This window comes from Mesoplodon bidens, assembly GCF_964165515.1.
Source record: "Mesoplodon bidens genome assembly, chromosome: 5".
Classification (NCBI taxonomy): Eukaryota; Metazoa; Chordata; class Mammalia; order Artiodactyla; family Ziphiidae; genus Mesoplodon; species Mesoplodon bidens.
In genome coordinates this window covers 20,887,057-20,907,718 of record NC_138161.1, presented here as the reverse complement: position 1 = coordinate 20,907,718, position 20,662 = coordinate 20,887,057, and the positions used below count along the sequence as shown (strand labels likewise).

Here is a 20,662-nt window from a genome sequence, read left to right as displayed (position 1 = left end):
TCAGTCCTGAGGGAAAAATCTTGCCATATTTTCCAGCATAATTTGTATACTTCTCTGCTGTCAAAGAGAACTAACCCCTAATAAAATTTTCCATTTCAGTGGAATAACAAGTTAAATATTTCCCAGTTGTACCTAAAATTTGACATTGCTAGAAAGTTTATATTCTAAGACAAAAGAAGTTACAATTCATTGGCATTAGTCTATAATAAAAATGTAATGCACTGGGATATCATCTTGGAAGGTGGAGAGTTATTTCATATATTTAGAACTCTTCCTTTTTTTTTTTTTTTTTTGCAGTACGTCGGCCTCTCACTCTTATGGCCTCTCCCGTTGCGGAGCACAGGCTCTGGACGCATAGGCTCAGCGGCCATGGCTCACGGACCTAGCCGCTGCGCGGCATATGGGATCCTCCCAGACTGGGGCACGAACCCGCGTCCCCTGCTTCGGCAGATGGACTCTCAACCACTGAGCCACCAGGGAAGCCCGATGCCCAGTTTTAAGTAATTCAAGTATTGGGGGATGTAATGGCCAATGGAATTTTGAATAAGCTTGGGAAATCCTTTTTTCAGTTTCTTCTTTAATGGATTAATCTCAGGCATTCCTTCAGGAACAGCCACTTAAAAATCTGCATGAATTTTATAATTCAAATTCTTCTGAATCAGATTAGCTCCTTCTGCAAATGCAGCTGCATTTTCTTCTGCTATTTTAATCTTTGATGCATCCCTTGTAAATATAGCAACTTTATTGATTTTTGAAACCGATGGATATGGAAAACAAAGAACACTGGCAAATGACTCCACTTTTGTTGTTTTCCTCATGTGCTGTATCCAGTGTCAAATCAAGATAAACACCTTGCTTTGGATTAATATAATCCAGAATTTGAACTTTCTTAAGTAAGTGAATAGCTTTATTAACCTTGTATATTTGCAAGGTTGTACAAGTGTTTTAAATGCATACCCTCAGGATTTATTTTCATATAGTTGTATGACTTTTTTTTAACTCCTCTTTTCTTTTTTTCAATCTGATGCTTTTCCTTTGGCACCATTTTTATTTATTTATTTATTTTAAATTTTTGCAGGCTTTATAGCAGCAATGCAATATCTGTTGAGCATGTGAATGTTTACAGGACAAGAATAAAGAGATAACTGATAAACCATCTTTGAAAAGACTATGGCTTTGATGATGTATCAAGATTCTACTGAGGTGTCATAAGGATGCCATCATGTTGACCATTTTAAATTATGTTGACCTATAACCTTTTTATTTTCAAATTTGCCAAAGCAAAGATCACTTTATTATACATTCTAATTTTAACTTTTAGGGTTTTTTACTATTATTATGGGGATATTGCTATATGAACAACTCCAGGTTAAAAATAATTTATGTTCTTCTCTTTATATTGATGAAATAGAATGAGGATGTGGCTGATTTGATGAATTTTGCATAATTTGACCATTCCAATAATTTGTATCAGAAATGACACCATTTTTCTCAGTTCTCTATCCATCCTTAGAAGCACATCTTTAAGGAGATTTTGAGGCTAAAGAAAGTATGGCTAATATTAGTTAGTCTGCTACTGTTCTCTCTATCAGCAACACTATGTAGACATCTAAACTCTACAAGAAAACAGAAAAATAATTGGACTTCTTTCTCACATTGCCATGGAATGGTGTTTTCTTTTATTTTATATGTTACACTTGCTACTGTAATTCTTCTTGAACTTCATAGTCTGTGAGTTTGATATGATACATTTTAATAAGCAAGGAATAGACTAGTGTAATGCAAAGAGGATGGTGAGAGTGGAGTGCACTAAAAGGGGACATAACATTTAATTGGATACTATGTATTACTGGAAAATAATCTGGTACCTGACCTGTTTAAAATTCAAATATATACATATTCAAATGTGTTGTTGTCTTTGGTGAAGCATGAAACCATACAGCTGATTCTCGGCGGGGGGGGGGGAATTATATATGTACACACATACACACACACACACACACACACACCCTCTCTTTAAAGGATTTATTGGTTTCATTCAACGCTAAAATTGAAGTTTCCTTCTTTTCTCCTAATTTTATTTGAGAAATGACCCCACAAATCCCTAAGTTAATATTTTCTACTCTTTTAACTTACAATGGATTTATAATGATCAGCTCACAGAAGGTCTTTCTCTTTGTTACCTCATATGAACAATTAAATTCTTCTTGGTTGTCCCAAATCCGTTTCACATTTTAACTTTTGCACATATATATTAAAAATCATCTTGCTTCCTATAAATATATTTTATTTTTTTGTTTTGCTTTTCTATGTTATATACCATTGTCTCCATTTAAGTGTAGAATTTAAATTCATTGTTCATACTAACACTGATTCTGGTCATATCAGTGGAACTTCCCACCATAATAACAAGAAACCAATGAGCAAGAATTCTGTGTAGTATCTCTAAGCACAATTAACTGACTTAATAGCATACCAGGAATGCAAAATCATTTAAATTGTTAAAATAAGATCTGGTAATTTGTCTTTTCCCCATTAAACTTACTGCATTTTGGTGTTTGATGATTAGAATGAGGGGAATACACACTGTAATGGCTAAGGCCACAAATAAACCTGCACTCCAGTCATTAATATCAAGCCACTGGTGACTAAGCATTCAGTACATACATAGTTATTACTGTCAGCTGAAAGGTAGAGAAGGTTCCCAGAGGTGCCTCTTTTTATGGCTTTCACAACACTAGAAATGCCTTAACATATAAAACACCTTTTCTTCTAGACGGAAAAGTCTCTTAAATCCACCTATCAGATTTCTAGTCTGCATGTCATTAAGCCTGTTTCTAATACTGTTTTAGAGGTTTTTGTGAAGTGTGTTGGCTTGAAAATTTAAGAAAAAAATCACTGTATCCAGGAGATTCTTTTACTTTCCTTGGTCCAGTTAAAGAATGTATGATTTCATAGACAGGTATTTTTTTTTAATTCTAATCCAAGGGTTAGAATTCTCCTTTCTATTTTATAAATAAGGGAACTCTCAATGAGAAAACTACATTCTCCATAGTAGAAGTGCCCCCCAAACAAAATAGATCATCCTCTATTATTCGCTTTTCCTCGTTTAAAGCCAGGTTTCCCAACATTTATAGTCAACATCTTGGACGATAGAATTTTGTTGTTTTTGTTGTTGTGGAAGCTGTCCTGTGTACTGTAGAATGTTTAGCAGTAGCCCTGACCTCTACCCAATAGATACCGGTAACACCTTCATACCCCCAGTGATGACAAGCAAGAATGGTTTCAGATATTCCCCATTGCCATTATTGTTGTATCTGTTAAAACTGCATCTTTGCTGTGCCAAATAGATTATCTTTACTTCTCAATTCACATACTTTCCTTTAGAACACTGATGTTCAAGGATTAGTTCTACTATGGTCTGAATGTTTGTCTCAAATTCACATATTGAAATACTAATGCCCAATGTAATGGCATTAGGAGGGGAAACCTTTGGAAAGTGATTAGGTCATGAGGACCCTGCCCTCATAAATGAGATTACAAAAGGCCTGAGGGAGCTCCCTAGACCTTTTTACCACATGAAAATACAACAAGAAATTTGCAACCTGGACAGAGGCCCTCATCAGACCATGCTGGAATCCTACTCTTGGAATTCCAGTCTCCAGAACTGGGAGAAATAAATTTCTGCTGTTTATAAGATTCCCAGTCTGTGGTATTTTGTTATAGCAGCCTCGATGGACTAAGCCACATCCTTATCCCTGTAAATAATATTTAAGTATTCATGAGAGTTATCCCTTTGATTTTTTTTGGTGTGTTAGTTTTGGGGGCGTTGTGTTGTTTTCTTTGTTTACATTTTTTTACCTTAGTTTTCTTTTGGGGTTTGTGTAGAAGAAGTAGAGGAGAAAAAGGAATAAAAAGTGTAGATAATGGAAACCCAAGAAATTCTCAGTGGCAAACTCCACTCCATGTTTGATTCAATTGTCAAAATATTCATAGAGCCTAAAAACAATTAGTTTGAATGACTAGAGCATTGTCAAAGGAGACAGTAAGTTTAAAAAACGTTAAACCTCTGAGCATATTTTTAAAAATGCAGAAAAATAGTCCCATTAACTCTGTTTTGTTATGCATTAACTGCATAAGAAGAAAAATGGGTAAACCAAGTGTAGGCCCAAAGAAAGTGGTCTGGTTATAGAAATAAACCAGCAATTCTTGTCAATTCAATTTTCTATCTTCAAATTTATGCTGTTATATTTTAGTTAGCATCGCTTCCATACATTCAGCTGCCATTTATTTCTTACTGAAACAATTGAATGGCCTTGGGTATTTATTAGGGATTAGACAAGAAAATAGAACCTCTATTTGTTGTAGTATGAAAGGCTTTAATAGAGGAAAAGAGAGGGACACACAGTCATTAGTGGAGCAAGGATCCTACAGACAAAAAGATGTTTTTAGATTGTAACACTGAAGGGATGAACCTTAAAAATTCTACTAGATGGTGCTGGGAAACAGAAACGTCTGGGTATTTCCCACTGATGATCTCATCATGCAACACTGACATGGATAACTTAAGATAAGTTATTTTTTTTTAAATAGTGAGAAAGAGAGAGAGAGAACGGGAGGGAGGTAAGTAAATTGATACTGTAAGGATGTTTCATATGGAAGTTCATAAACAACTTCAATAATCAAGCTCACAGTTTCCTACAGTACAGAAAATGATAATAGATTATCCTGTGCTCACCTTAGCTTCTCATTCACCACAAAAATTATCTGGGATTTGATTTCCATCTCTGATACTAAGGATATTTCTTTCCTCCTGGTATAGGGAAGACTTCTTTCACATGGGAGTTTTGTCTCCTGCTTTCAGAAAGGAAATGGGAGGTCAAAGCATTCTTCTTTTATCTGCAGTTTTTCATGTACCTTTAGCTCAAAATAATCTTCATGCCAAAGTAGCATTTCTTAGGGTGGCATACTCTGCTACCCTTCATCCCTGCCCCCCACAACTTTTGAAATTTCCCCAAGAAGTTTCACAGTCCAGAAACAGAGTTGATGGATTGTTCCAAACCTCACTGAAACAGTCTTAGTCTTGAAAATAAGTCAGTTGAGTTAAACAGTTGTGTCTTATTTCAAGGGGCAGTGCTGGAAATGAAAGTGGGGTGAGGTTATCTAAATTAGGCCTTTTTATGGTGCTACCAATCAGGCGTTTAATGAGGGGCCTTTCTATGGAAACAAAAGAAAAAATTAAAATTGATGGTTGGAGCAAACTCAGTTTTTAGTTCAGATGGCAGTCAGTCTAGAAAATTTTTAGATGTTGGACTCTAAGCATCTTTCGGTGGTGGACTGAGGATAGTAGTGGCAATCTGATAAATTTCCTGGTTTACAGATCAAATGTCTGACAATGGCATCTGGTATTACAGTGAATTTTATGAGTGACCCATAAATAGTAGTCACTGAAACTGTCCATACATAATCTGATGTGGTGATTTTTCTAATGTTTATATCAAGTTATCCAACTTTTGCTTGCAGGGTTTTGAAAGAAAGTTCTTAGTGATTTCAAATCAGAAGTGTCGGGGAAAATTGTCTACTAGCCTTAGCAATAGTGAGGTTCCTTTGCATAGTTTTAAAAGTGATGCATTGACTAAGGGGAGTCTTGAGGCAGAGAAAAATAATATGCCAGGTGACAAATGGGTCTGGGGGAATTTGATTATAGTAGTTGCCATTTTGGAACTCATAAAAAAAATTGGAGAGATGTCTGAATATTCCACATGAGCAGAAACTTATTGGTGGTGATGTAAAAGTGGCTCTTTGCTCATAGGAATACACACATTCAAGAAAGGGTTTTGAGATGTCTTATTCAAAGAAGTTTGAATAAACTTGTTTATAATAAACAATAATAAAATAATAATAATAAATGTAATAAAATGGTGGTAATTATTAAAGATAAAATAACTTTTTATAATTTACTTGCAGAGAAAATTGAAAGCAACAGATAAAAATATTTAAGAATTATATGTGGATTTCATCTGCACATCTATTCTGTATATAATATATTAAGATAATTTTTCTGTGGTTACATTTATACACACATATTTATATTAAAATACACACATGGATATGTGTATTTGCGTGTGTGTAATATATAAATATATATATATATATATATATATATATATGTATAATTTCATGATTACAATACCCTCAGAAAAATGAAAACACAAATTTTGTGTGTATGTATACAATATTCACAAAGTCAAATATTTGAGTTGAAATGAGATATTAAATCTAAATGCATTAGCATTTTATATTTTCATTTCTTAATTGATTTTTATAAGAATCTCTAAAAATGAATAATGTTCCATATTATAACTGGATACAATTTAAAATTCAATTTATTTTACCATATTAAATTCTCTTTAGTATAAATATTTGATTCTTCTTGTGATTAGTACTAAATTTAACTTTAATGTAAAACATTTTAAAATGAAATATATAGTATTATTTTTTTTATTGAGATTAACAGTATTATAAAGGTTTTGGGAAAATATAAATAGTCATATCTTATTCACCCCAACAAAAATATATCTTTCTCTAAATTATGAAATTTCAGAGCTTTAATGAATCTTCAGCTGTTATCACGTTAGGGTAGGTCATCTCTTAACAGTAGTTTAGAGACCAATATTATTTTTAGTAGACAAAAAAACAAGTTAATGTTTTGTAATAATAAAATGAAAATAAATTACATTAAGAATTTTACTCAATCTTGGTTCCAACAAATTTAACTAGGAAACCTCTTAATTTTAATGACTTTCAGAAGTGTTTTTACATTATTTAGTTCTCTACCTTGTTTCATAACATTCAAAATGTTCATGAATATACTCTTTAAAATAATTATTCTTGGGATTCCCTTGGTGGCACAGTGGTTAGGAATCCACCTGCCAGTACAGGGGACATGGGTTCGAGCCCTGGTCCAGGAAGACCCACATGCCACAGAGCAACTAAGCCTGTGTTCCACAACTACTGAGCCTGTGCTCTAAAGCCCACGAGCCACAACCACTGAGCCTGCAAGCCACAACTACTGAAGCCCTCACACCTACAGCCCGTTCTCCACAACAAGAGAAGCCACTGCAATGAGAAGCTCATGCACCGCAATGAAGAGTAGCCCCAGCTCGCCACAATTAGAGAAAGCCCATGGGCAACAATGAAGACCCAACACAACCAAAAATAAATAAATAAAATTTAAAAAATATTATTCTTTCTTGTCAATATTTCTATTGAATACTAATTTTTCAATGGATTTTTTAAAGCTATTGACAATGTCGGTAAGCCCAGTAGAATAATTTTGTATATACATTTAAAAGCTTAGTTGCCACTCTGATGAATTTCTACTTATCTGAATAAGTAGAATAATTCTATGTAATGTTCTATAATTCTATTTATTTATTTTGGAGAAAAAGAATGAAACTTGTAATTTCTAAATGGTCACTTGGCATGAAGATACGTGGTGATACATTGCAAAGTATTGTAAAATGAACTTTACAGCTCAGAATTTTTATAGTAATTTGTCAGGTTTTGGAGGGTCTACTTTGAAAGAACATCAAAAGTTATTCCCCCAAAATACATTTCCAGACAAGCAAAATTTTTCTATAACTGCTAAACAATATTCTTTTAAAAAATTATTAAAGACATATATATATATATATAGATATATATAGAGAGAGACACATTATATGTAAGTTATACATGTAGTAATTTTATTGATTACATGCATTTTACTATTGGACTAGACAATTTTTGACTTTATCTTTATATCATGTATATTTATTATATATTACATATGAACACATGCATACATTTTTCTTTTGCTGTAATCCTGTAATACAATAGCCTCTTAGCAAATGACAGAATGAATTGTTCAATGCTGGACTGTACATTAAATATCTAAAACAGTGGGGTTATAATTATATGTTATTCATAAACTGATAAAATCATATTTTAACACTTAAGGATATTGACAATGAGAAAGAACAATAACACCTATAGGTATTCTAAATAATACTAGGGAAAATATAAAACCAAACTCATAAATTCCTGGGTTTGATTCTCATTAAGTTTTTGGTCTAATACCTGTGATATTTTCTACCATGTCCAAACTTCTAGAGACATTTTGGAAAACATATACCAAAGGTATATGATCATTCATCTTAGACTGCTTAGATTGCTATGCAGATTAGACTTTTTAATACAGTATTTAAAACACTAATCCTAGAGTCTCATATGTAGTAGGTTGTGCATTTATTTTAATACATAGGTATGATTATATGCATTATGTATATGCCATATATTTGTACATAAATTCTCTAACTAAAGCTTAATAGAGGTAGTAAAACTTGTATGTATGAAAAGACTGAACAAGTCATCCCATGTCTTTCATTATAGGCACATCAACATACACCGGCCTGCAATGTCTGTATGCTCTTTCCATGAAGGAATTGAAACAGTCTTCCATTCTTTCTAAGGAAGAGGAAACAAAATGTTTATTTGTAACTATGTAAAGTACAATACTTGTTGATTACAATTAACTCAGCATAAATCAAGAGATAAATAAAACAAATTCATATTATTTTCATGTTTTACAGAATGTTTATGTTGTTGAATTTTCAGATAAAACAGACTTTTCTGTCTATCCAGGATATTCTGTCATATATTTTCTATTTTATAGTGCATGTAAAAAAAGTATTAAATAACTTATTTAGGATTTATTTTGTCTCTAATTCCAGAACGTTGAATGGCTTCAAGATTTTGATATACTAATAAGTTTATTACCCCTCTCCAGGTTCAAAATTTTCATAGGAGCCATGTGATAATGATACACCTTTGCTGAAAGGATGAGGCAGGTGTGTTTTCAGTAGGCCCTTAATGGTGAGTTTGGATTTTTCTCACCTGCCAAATCATGAACTTTTAGTAAAATTCATTAAACTACAAAAAAAAAAAGAGAGAGAGAGAGAGAAGTAGAGATTCAAAATTTACTAAAAGAATTTAAATAAAAAGAAAAATAAAATGGCACTGAAGGTTTTGCTGCCTCTACAACATAGTTCACAAACATAGGTTGTGAATTAATTTTAACCTGTGTTGAAATGTACCAGGTTGCAAAACTTCATGGCCTTAATCAATACTAGGGCATAAATTATAGTTTATTCTGTGAATCCCAAATATTAAAAAATAAATAAATTTATTTATTTATTTTAGGCTGCATTGGGTATTCATTACAGTGCGCCAGCTTCTCATGTTGCTCAGTAGGTGTGACACACAAGTTTAGTTGCTCCATGGCATGTGGGATCTTCCTGGACCAGGGATCAAACCCATGTCCCCTGCATTGGCAGACAGATTCTTAACCACTGTGCCAACAGGGAAGTCCCTGAATCCCAATGGTTTTAAACAAAGTATACTCTTTAATCTGAGAGGAGTTACCAAAGATAAAATAGAGGAAAACAGGTATACTCCACCTAAACCATGAGAAGTCTTGTCTTGCCCAATTTCATCATAGTCATAAAATATTCTGTCATAGACAAAGGCAATCCAACTCAACAAACAAAAAATTAAATCAAACAGTTATGAAGAGTAACTAAGTAGTAATAGATTAAATTAACTTTATTACAATTAAGAATTACCTTACAATTAAAGCAATTGGAGAAAGAGGCACAAAAAAACCCCAAAGTTAGCAGAAAGAAAGAAATCATAGAGATCAGATCCGAAATAAATGAAAAATAAATGAAGGAAACAAGAGCAAAAATCAATAAAACTAAAAGTGGGTTCTTTGAGAAGATAAACAAAATTGATAAACCATTAGCCAGGCTCATCAAGAAGAAAATGGAGAAGACTCAAATCAATAGAATTAGAAATGAAAAATGAGAAGTAACAATGACATGGCAGAAATACAAAGGATCATGACAGATTACTACAAGCAACTATATGACAATAAAATGGACAACCTGGAAGAAATGGACAGATTCTTAGAAAAACACAACCATCTGAGACTGAACCAGGAAGAAATAGAAAATATAAACAGACCAATCACAAGCACTGAAATTGAAACTGTGATTAAAAATCTTCCAACAGGGCTTCCCTGGTGGTGCAGTGGTTGAGAGTCCGCCTGACGATGCAGGGGACACGGGTTCATGCCCCAGTCCAGTAGGATCCCACATGCCGCAGAGTGGCTGGGCCCGTGTGCCATGGCCACTGAGCCTGTGTGTCTGGAGACTGTACTCCACAATGGGAGAGGCCACAACAGTGAGAGGTTTGCATACCACAAAAAAAAAAAAAAAAAAAATCTTCCAACAAACAAAAGCCAAGGACCAGATGGCTTCATAGGCGAATTCTATCAAACATTTAGAGAAGAGATAACACCTATCCCTCTCAAACTTTTCCAAAATATAGAAGAGAGAGGGACACTGCCAAACCTGTTCTATGAGGCCACCATCACCCTGATACCAAAACCAGACCAAGATGTCACAAAGAAAGAAAACTACAGGCTAATATCACTGATGAACATAGATGCAAAAATGTTCAACAAAATACCAGCAAACAGGGCTTCCCTGGTGGTGCAGTTGTTGGGAGTCAGCCTGCCAATGCAGGGGAGGTGGGTTCATGCCCTGGTCTAGGAGGATCCCACATGCCATGGAGCGGCTGGGCCCGTGAGCCATGGCCTCTGGGCCTGCGCATCCTGAGCCTGTGTGCCACAGTGGGAGAGGCTGTGGCAGTGAAAGCCCAGCGTACCAAAAAAAAAAAAAAAAAAAAAAAAATACTAGCAAACAGAACCCAACAGCACATTAAAAGGATCATATACCATACTTAAGTGGGGTTTACCCCAGGAATGCAAGGATTCTTCAATATATGCAAATCAATCAATGTGATAAACCATATTAACAAACTGAAGGAAAAAGACATGATAATCTCAAGAGATGCAGAAAAATCTTTCAACAAAATTCAACACTGGTTTATGATAAAAACCCTCCAAAAGTAGGCATAGAGAGAACTTACCTCAACATTAAAAAGGCCATATATGACAAACCCACAGCCAATATCATTCTCAATGGTGAAAAATTGAAACAATTTCCACTAAGATCAGGAACAAGACAAGGTTGCCCACTCTCACCACTATTATTCAACAAAGTTTTGGAAGTTTTAGCCACGGCATTCAGAGAAGAAAAAGAAATAAATGGAGTCCAAATTAGAGAAGAAGAAGTAAAACTGTCACTGTTTGCAGATGACATGATACTATACATAGAGAACCCTAAAGATTCTATAAGAAAACTACTAGAGCTAATCAATGCATTTGGTAAAGTAGCAGGATACAAAATTAATACTCAGAAATCTCTTGCATTCCTACACACTAATGATGAAAAATCTGAAAGAGAAATTAAGGAAACACTCCCATTTACCATTGCAACGAAAAGAATAAAATACCTAGGAATAAACCTACCTAAGGAGACAAAAGACCTGTATGCAGAAAACTCTAAGACATTGATGAAAGAAATTAAAGATTATACAAAGAGATGGAGAGATATACCATTTTCTTGGATTGGAAGAATCAGCATTGTGAAAATGACTATACTACCCAAAACCATCTACAGATTCAATGCAATCCCTATCAAACTACCAAGGGCATTTTTCACAGAACTACAAGAAAAAGTTCACCATTTGTATGGAAACACAAAAGACCCAGAATAACCAAAGCAATCTTGAGAAAGAAAAACAGAGCTGGAAGAATCAGGCTCCCTGACTTCTGACTATACTACAAAGCTACAATAATGAAGACAGTATGGTACTGGCACAAAAACAGAAACATAGATCAATGGAACAGGATAGAAATCCCACAGATAAACCCACGCATATATGGTCACCTTATCTTTGACAAAGGAAGCAAGATTATACAGTGGAGAAAAGACAGCCTCTTAAATAAGTGGTGCTGGGAAAACTGGACAGCTACATGTAAAAGAATGAAATTAGAACACTCCCTAACACCATATAGAAAAATGAACTCAAAATGGATTAAAGACCTAAATGTAAGGCCAGACACTATCAAACTCTTAGAAGAAAGCATAAGCAGAACACTCCATGACACAAATAACACAAGATCCTTTTTGACCCACCTCCTAGGGAAATGGAAATAAAAACAAAAATAAACAAATGGACCTAATGAAACTTAAAAGCTTTTGCACAACAAAGGAAACCATAAACAAGACCAAAAGACAACCCTCAGAATGGGAGAAAATATTTGCAAAGGAAGCAACTGACAAAGGATTAATCTCCAAAATATACAAGCAGCTCATGCAGCTCAATATCCAAAAAAACAAACCACCCTATCCAAAAATGAGCAGAAGACCTAAATAGACTATTCTCCAAAGAAGATATACAGATTGCCAACAAACACATGAAAAGATGCTCAACATCACTAATCATTACTGAAATGCAAATCAAAACTACAATGAGGCATCACCTCACACTGGTCAGAATGGCCATCGTCAAAAAGTCTACAAACAATAAGTGCTGGAGAGGGTGTGGAGAAAAGGGAACCCTCTTGCACTGTTGGTGGGAATTTAAATTGATACAGCCACTACAGAGAACAGTATGGAGGTTCCTCAGGACACTAAAAATAGAACTACCATATGACCCATCACTCCTACTCCTGGGCATATACCCTGAGAAAACCATAATTCAAAAAGAGTCATGTACTACAATGTTCATTGCAGGTCTATTTACAATATCCAGGACATGGAAACAACCTATGTGTCTGTCAACAGATGAATGGATAAAGAAGATGTGGCACATATATACAATGGAATATTACTCAGCCATAAAATAAATGAAATGGAGTTATTTGTAATGAGGTGGATGGACCTAGAGACTGTCATACAGAGTGAAGTAAGTCAGAAAGAGAAAAACAAATACCGTATGCTAATACATATATATGGAATCTAATTAAAAAAAGAAATTGTTCTGAAGAACCCAGGGGCAGGACAGGAATACAGATGCAGACGTACAGAAGGGACTTGAGGACACAGGGAGGGGGAAGGCTAAGCTGGGACGAATTGAGAGAGTGGCATGGACATATATACGCTACCAAATGTAAAATAGATAGGTAGTGGGAAGCAGCCACATAGCTCAGGGAGATCAGCTTGGTGCTTTGTGACCACCTAGAAGGGTGGGATAGGGAGGGAGTGAGGGAGATGCAAGAGGGAGGAGATATGGGGATATATGTATATGTATAGCTGATTAACTTTGTTATACAGCAGAAACTAACACACCATTGTAAAGCAGTTATACTTCAATAAAGATGTTAAAAAAAAGCAATAACTGACTCAATTTAATCAGCAACTGGTGGATACCTTGCCATCATAGATTCAGCTATATTCCATTCAGGACCTATGCCTTTCAAGTATAGTGTGCCTTCACCTTCAAAAAGACATGGTACACCTTTATCTGTCAACCCATGGGGTATAATAGCTGTTCCATCACACACAATATTTGCAGGCTAGGGCTCAACTGCATCCACCTTTCTCCAGGAACACAGATATATCATCACAGCAGTAACATTTCTCTGTGAGTACACTCATTTGACATACAGAGTCAGGACATCCAAATACTCACAAATGAGCTCTAAAAAAGAACAGGCTACTGCCACATATAATGTACTGGTCCCCACTACTTCAATAAATTTTGTGACATCATTTGGTCAGTTGATGAGACATTTCATCCTGACCTTGTTAAGAAATAACTGCTGAACTAGCACCCACAGTATTGAAATGAACTCAATATCTTTTAGGGCTTCTGGGATTTTAAAAGAAACATATTCCTCATTTAAAATTTTGCTAAAGCCCAGAAATGCTCTTATTCATAATTTGACTGTCTTTGATTGACCCTCCTCCCAACAAAAACTCTAGAGTATGTCCAAATTACAATATAATAGATACTCAAAATAGTGCCCCCCAGAGACTCCTTCACCCTACAGAGTATAGGAAGTTCCTTTCATACTTCCTAGACTCCTTGAGCCACCTATGATGGCCAGAAAATATCTATGGGCTTCCTAATGCAAGAAACTGCTCTTGGGCTTCCCTGGTGGTGCAGTGGTTGAGAGTCCACCTGCCAATGCAGGGGACACGAGTTCATGCCCTGGTCTGGGAAGATCCCACATGCCGCAGAGTGGCTGGGCCCGTGAGCCATGGCCGCTGAGCCTGCGCGTCTGAAGCTTGTGCTCCGCAACGGCAGAGGCCACAACACTGAGAGGCCCACGGTAAAAAAAAAAAAAAAAAGAAAAAAAGAAACTGCTGTTCTTGGCTGCATGTTACCTGCCTTTAGGGCAATAATTGCTGGACGTACACGTAGGTCGTATTGAAATAGAAGTTTTCACAGGCACTAGACATGGAACCTTCTATATTCAGCTGTCCATTATGACTTAGGTCATGGAAGAAACACTCCATAAGCTTGGCCTCTTGCTAAATGAAAGCAGTGTTAATAGGATAGAACCAGCACTGAGCCCTTTAGTATATCCGCTACACAAGAGAGATGGCCTGTCCATCCTTAGTCCCTTTTAGATGCCATGATGCTGGATGAAGTCATTCCTCTACCAAATCTCTTGGCTACATGAGAGTCCTTTGGGATTAACTGACAGAACAGCAAAGGGAATTCATATAATTTATGAATGGTAGCACCACCATTACACGTGCTAGGGCCCTAAAAGGGGAGTTGCTGCCATCCTCTGATTAACCATGGTATTTCTGATTGAGAGCAAGACAGATGGGTCAGCACAATTGACCAAACTTTGGACAGCCATTCTTAGTAATGGATGGCTGGAGCAACAGCAGCCCCATCTGCACAAATTTACAGACTCTTGGACCATTTCCAATGGTATGGCCATCTGATCTGGCCAATAGCCAAAACGGCAATTCCTTATCCAGGGTTTCCCTATCTGGAATAAAGAACATTGGAAATATCTTACTTCACACATACCCAAAATATAAAGCACAATCATACATATCTCTGCCTACACTAAAGGCATAATACAAGGTTTCATCAAGACACCCCCTTATCTACTTTGGAGTTCAAGATATCATTGGTCGTGACCAAGGCACACATTTGTTTTACTTTTAAACTTCTTATTTTTGGGCAACCCCAAAATAAAGACCTATTGCTTCCTCCTTCAGCACTGATAAGAGGTTCAAATCATATAAGCTGCTCGTCTGAACAGGAACTCTCACCCTGGCTTCACCCCAACCATAATAATAACTAAAACCATTCACTGCTCTTTGTGTCCTCAAGTCATTTTCAGACCTATTTGCTCTCTTCAGAAAACCTCATTATGAGTAATAAAACTTTCAATACTGTCTTGGTGTGTGTGTGTGTGTGTGTGTATGTATGTATGTATATGTGTGTGTAGTACATATATATTATTTATATATAATATAAACATATATTTCCATATACATAGAAATATGTATATGTATGGAAAAATTATAAATAAAAGCAATTAAGGTTAACATAAATTCAGAGGAGTGGCTATTTAGGAAATTAGGGCTGTATATGAATATAGAATATATAGAAAATATATAGAGACCATATAGAAAATATTCAGTGGATTGGAAACGTTATATTTCTTAAGCTGGTTGGCAGGCACATTGATAACCATTAATTTTTCTCAAACTCTTCTCATTAATTTTTTTTTTTTTTTTTTTTTTTTTTTTTTTTTTTTTTTTTTTTTTCTTTTTGTGGTATGCGGGCCTCTCACTGTTGTGGCCTCTCCCGTTGCGGAGCACAGGCTCCGGACGCGCAGGCCCAGCGGCCACGGCTCACGGGCCCAGCCGCTCCGCGGCATATGGGATCCTCCCAGACCGGGGCACGAACCCGTATCCCCTGCATCGGCAGGCGGACTCTCAACCACTGCGCCACCAGGGAGGCCCTCTTCTCATTAATTTTAATGTTTGCATTCAATTGTAGACTACAAATAGGTTAATATAATCAAAATTCTAGTCATAGGAACAATGAAAATGAAAACCAAAATTTGAAGCAAGGACAAATTTCATGCATTTGAAAGGAAATTGGAAAGGTTTAAAAATTTTGTAATTGTACATAATAAAAAGTATCCACAGCAATGCAGGTAAGGTCTAATGGATAATCATCATCATTGGAATTTGAATTATTCTTCATCTATTTATCACATGGCAATATTAACTTGAACACCAAAAAATTTAAAAATTAAGGCAAACTAAATTATTTTCATGGGGCTCAGAAAAAAATTTAATAAAACACTAAGAGTCTGAATTTTCATTTTGCTTAATAGAGGTTACAAACTTTATGTACTATAAAATTATGATTGAATGTCACTGACATATTATGGATATAATGTCTTCAAAAATTGTATTTAAAGTCAGAGTTTATAGGTAAAATACTTGCTGTGTTAAATAATTTCTATGCCTCTCTGTTTCCTCATCCATAAAACAAGGATAATAAAAACCTTTGTAAGAGGTTTGTTATAAGGAATAAAAGATAATGGAAGTGAAAGTAATTTTCACAGTGTCTGACATACATAAGGCATTCAATAAAGTTTTGACATGATTTAAGAATGCTCTTAAAATAAGAAAATATTTAAAATATATATGTGTGCTTCACTACTCCCTAATGAAACAGCATAGAAATGCTTCCTGCCTCTTGAACACTGACATAAACCTAGACTATTATTTAAGTGACCACATATTTAGGGACAATCAGAAGGGGCAGCATGATGAGTTTGGTAAGCCAGGAAGCAGTGAACATTCAGGGGCCAAAACATTAGAATTTCAGTATTCATGCCGTTCTCAGGAACACAAATTTGTTGATGGGGGTGGAAAGAGTGAAAAAGGATCGGCTGTTAGTTCTGAAGAAATTGTTAATCCAAATTACCATACTATTGCTATTTACCTTGAATTTATCCCATGTCATCTCTGATTTATGTTTGAACACATTACTCCTGTAACCAAGCAGGACCCCATGGGGCCTTCCCGGGACAGATGCCACCCTATATCCTCTGCAGCAGCTCCTCTCTGAAGTACTGAGATAATAGTATCTGATACATATTTCCTGAGATTTTCAGGTGCTAAAACCACCACCAAATGGAAGAAATTAACTACTTTATGATCATGAACACGTAGCCCCCAGAACTTCTGGCACCTAAGATGTTAACCACCCTGTTACCTCGCCATCAACCAATCAGAGAATTATGCAGGATCTGGTCACATACCCTGTGACCCCCTCCCTCACCTGACCATTAAAAATACTTTGCTGAAACCCTTCAGGGAGTTCCGGTTTCTTTGAGCACAAGCCACCCATATCTCCATGCATGGCCCTTTCTCTGCTCCAAACTCCAACATTTCTGCATTGGTTTAGCTCACTGTGTGTCAGGCACATGGACTTGCGTTTGGTAACACTTCTACCCTTAACAATTTTTTATGTGTGTGTCTTTTTACATCTATTTGTATCTTCTTTCTGATTTCTGTAAACAGATTAAGACCCAGAGCAGAAAAGAATGAAAATTCCAGGTCTAGCTATGGCAGAGTTCATATCCGGTGGAGACAGGTATGGAGTTAGGAAGTTCAGGTGATCAAACGGAATGAGGTCCATGGGGCCAAGTTACAGTGAGAAATAACAGCAGTACTAATCACTCCATACAGAGGTCAGCACTGCATCTAGTGTGGATGATCCCGCTAATTGTATCCTGATCTGGCTACATTTAAAATTAAACCCCAATAATTTTTTAGGTCCCCTGAGTGCTCCTCCATGGAATAAGGCTTGCAGAGATGCTGCCTGATATTGGTCTTTTATTTGTTATCCTCAACCCCATCCTGGCATAAGAAATTTGGGCATTGCTAGAGACAGAAGGGACTTTGTTTGTAGCTTTCATTTGTAACTTTGCTTACCTTAAAACCTTTTTTTTTTTTTCCTTGCGGCACGCGGGCCTCCCACTGTCGTGGCCCACCCGGAGCACAGGCTCCGGAAGTTCAGTCTCAGCGGCCATGGCTCATGGGCCCTGCCACTCCGCGACATGTGGCATCCTCCCGGACCGGGGCACGAACCCGCGTCCCCTGCATCGGCAGGCGGACCCCCAACCACTGTGCCACCAGGGAAGCCCAAACTTGCTTTCTTGAGTGATCATTAACTTACAGTGGTCTCCCATAGTTTTTTCTTTACTTACAGTCCCTTAGTGGGATTATCTATTTAATCACTTACTTTGTCCCTTTACTTTGTCCCTATCACATCCATCCATCCATCCATCCATCCATCCATCTCTATAACTCTCCATTTATCCTGCCATTTATTTTGATAATGCTAAACGTATTATATAGCCAATTTTCAGTTATATTATTAAAAAGAAATAGGAAGAAACCCTACTCATTTAGAATAATAGATAAAAACTAACTACAGATAAAAAAGGACACTAATAATAAATGCTTTAAGTCTGAAAGAACTAATAAATTACCTTCCTTTAGACAGTGTCTAACATATCATTATGTATGTAACATGATTAAAACATGATTAACATGATTAAAAATTTTATTTAGAATGAAATATAAAAATGTGATTTAAAAGGAAGAATATATATATTTTAATTTCATAGTAATATTTATTTGCAAAGTTTATAAATATGTTCATTTATAAAATTTTGAGATTACATAAGGAATATATTAGATATTGGTATGTGTCTGAGGTTATAGTCATATTGGTTTAGTGGGAGTAAAAATGACTTTACTTTTCTCAACTTTATTTTCTTAAATTCCCAATAAACACAGCTTCGGATCCTAATAGTGAATCATCTTTTATGTTAAAAAGTTTAGATTATTCCTTTGGGTTGTTAATTTTGATAAATGATTATGTTCAGCTCTCCAATAGTGTTTAGCCAACAATATATTTCAACTCATGGATTTATCTGTGAACTTTTCATTCAGAAGTTGCCTGATAGGATTTTTTGACATATTGTGGATCTGCATTTAAACAAACAAACTAACTAAATCTGTTAATTAAAAAAAAGCACTGACTGTAGCTCTGAGCACCACAGATGTCATAGTGTAGCTTAAGAAAGCTAGCAACTTAGCACATATGGATTGCAGAGACAGGAATCAGCAGGCAGATTTCAGACTTTTTTAAAGTATTTTTTTTTTCACGACTACTCTTGCCTGTAAACATAAGCATTGGGTATAAAACTATTTCATATTGTATTTCTTGTGTAAATACTCATATTTGAAGGGATATATATGAATACCATCAACAGAATTATTGAACATAACAATGCTTAAGACTCAGGTTCGAACATTTTTGCTTTGCCTCCTGATGATATCTGAGAATCCATCTCTAGGGGGAAGGCTCATGAGACTTAAGAGTGAAGTGAGCATTAGAGTTATAATTTTTATTTCTTAATTTTGAATAAATCAATTTTTGTTACAAAAAGATGGCTATTATTTGCTGTTTTATTTTCTTAAGATTTAAATTTACTTATTGTAGCATAATTGTCTTTTCTTTATTTATTTGCTTGTTAAATGTTTTTAGAAAAAGTTTTCCCAAATGATTTTATTTTTTTTAGTTTTCCTGAAGATTATAGATAATTTTATGGTTATTTTCCCTAATAAAAATGCTTCCCAATTAAACTTTGTCATTTGATGATTTTCAGATACCATAGTCTCATATCTCTCCGATGATTATTCTACCCACATAGTATAATGTGTCCAACATTTCTCTATCAAGATAGATATAAAGGCAAAGACCAATAAATGTTCAGCCATGGGGTACTTGGAGAGGGGCATCATTTAATCTCTTGTAGACATAAAGGATTTAGAATCTCCTCATATCTTACAACTCATGTGAAAATTGTTTTAAGCTATCATATTCCACTTTTTGTCTTAATATATAGTTAGCAGCTGCCCAGTTTTCTTCCAAAAGTTATACTTAAATAAGAGGTATCAATTTTATTGTTGTCCGAGCACCTTATTAGGAATTGTACACCTTGATGTTACATAAACTTCACTTTCAGAAGCAAAACATAGAGGATACAGATTACTAGCTTTTTGTCAATCTTTGTAAGTAAAAACATTAAACTCTGCTGGAAAACAAGAAGCAGATTCTGGGAGACAGAATTCTAAGATCGCTACCGAATTTCTGGTCCCTGATGTACACACCATATATAATTCTTCCCCCTTGAGTGTGAGCAGAACCCCTGAGTTCGTGATTTATCACTTCTATGACTACACTTAATTGCATGATGAAAGGACTTTGCAGAGGTAACTAAGGTCCTCAATCAAAAAGTAGATTACACTTGGGGGGTCTAACCTAATCAGGTGAGCCCTTTAAAATAGGATCTAAACTCTCTCTCCACTTTTTCCCATTCTTCTCTCTCTTACTCATCTGCTTTTTTGCTGACTTTGAAGAAGCACACTTCCACGAGTTCTACCACTGCAAGGAAATGCATTTTCCAACAACTGCATAAGTTGGGAAGAATACCCCAAACCTGAGATGAGAACACAGACCCAACTGACACCTTAACTGCAACTTTGTGAGACCCTGAGCACAGGATCCAGCTAAGCCTTCACAAATTCTGACCCGTGCAAATTTTGACAGAATAAACATGTTGTTTTAAGCTGATAATTTT

The 20,662-nt window shown here is 35.6% G+C and overlaps 1 pseudogene across 1 annotated transcript in view; it reads right to left on the bottom strand.

Moving 5' to 3' along the window:
* Positions 1–458: 458 nt before the first annotated feature.
* LOC308617899 (large ribosomal subunit protein uL1m-like) overlaps positions 459–20,662 on the bottom strand; it is a 54,021-nt pseudogene continuing 33,817 nt past the window's right edge. Inside the window, exon 2 of the transcript in view lies at positions 459–1,198. The product of the transcript in view is annotated as a large ribosomal subunit protein uL1m-like (transcript). The remainder of the gene's footprint in view (positions 1,199–20,662) is intronic.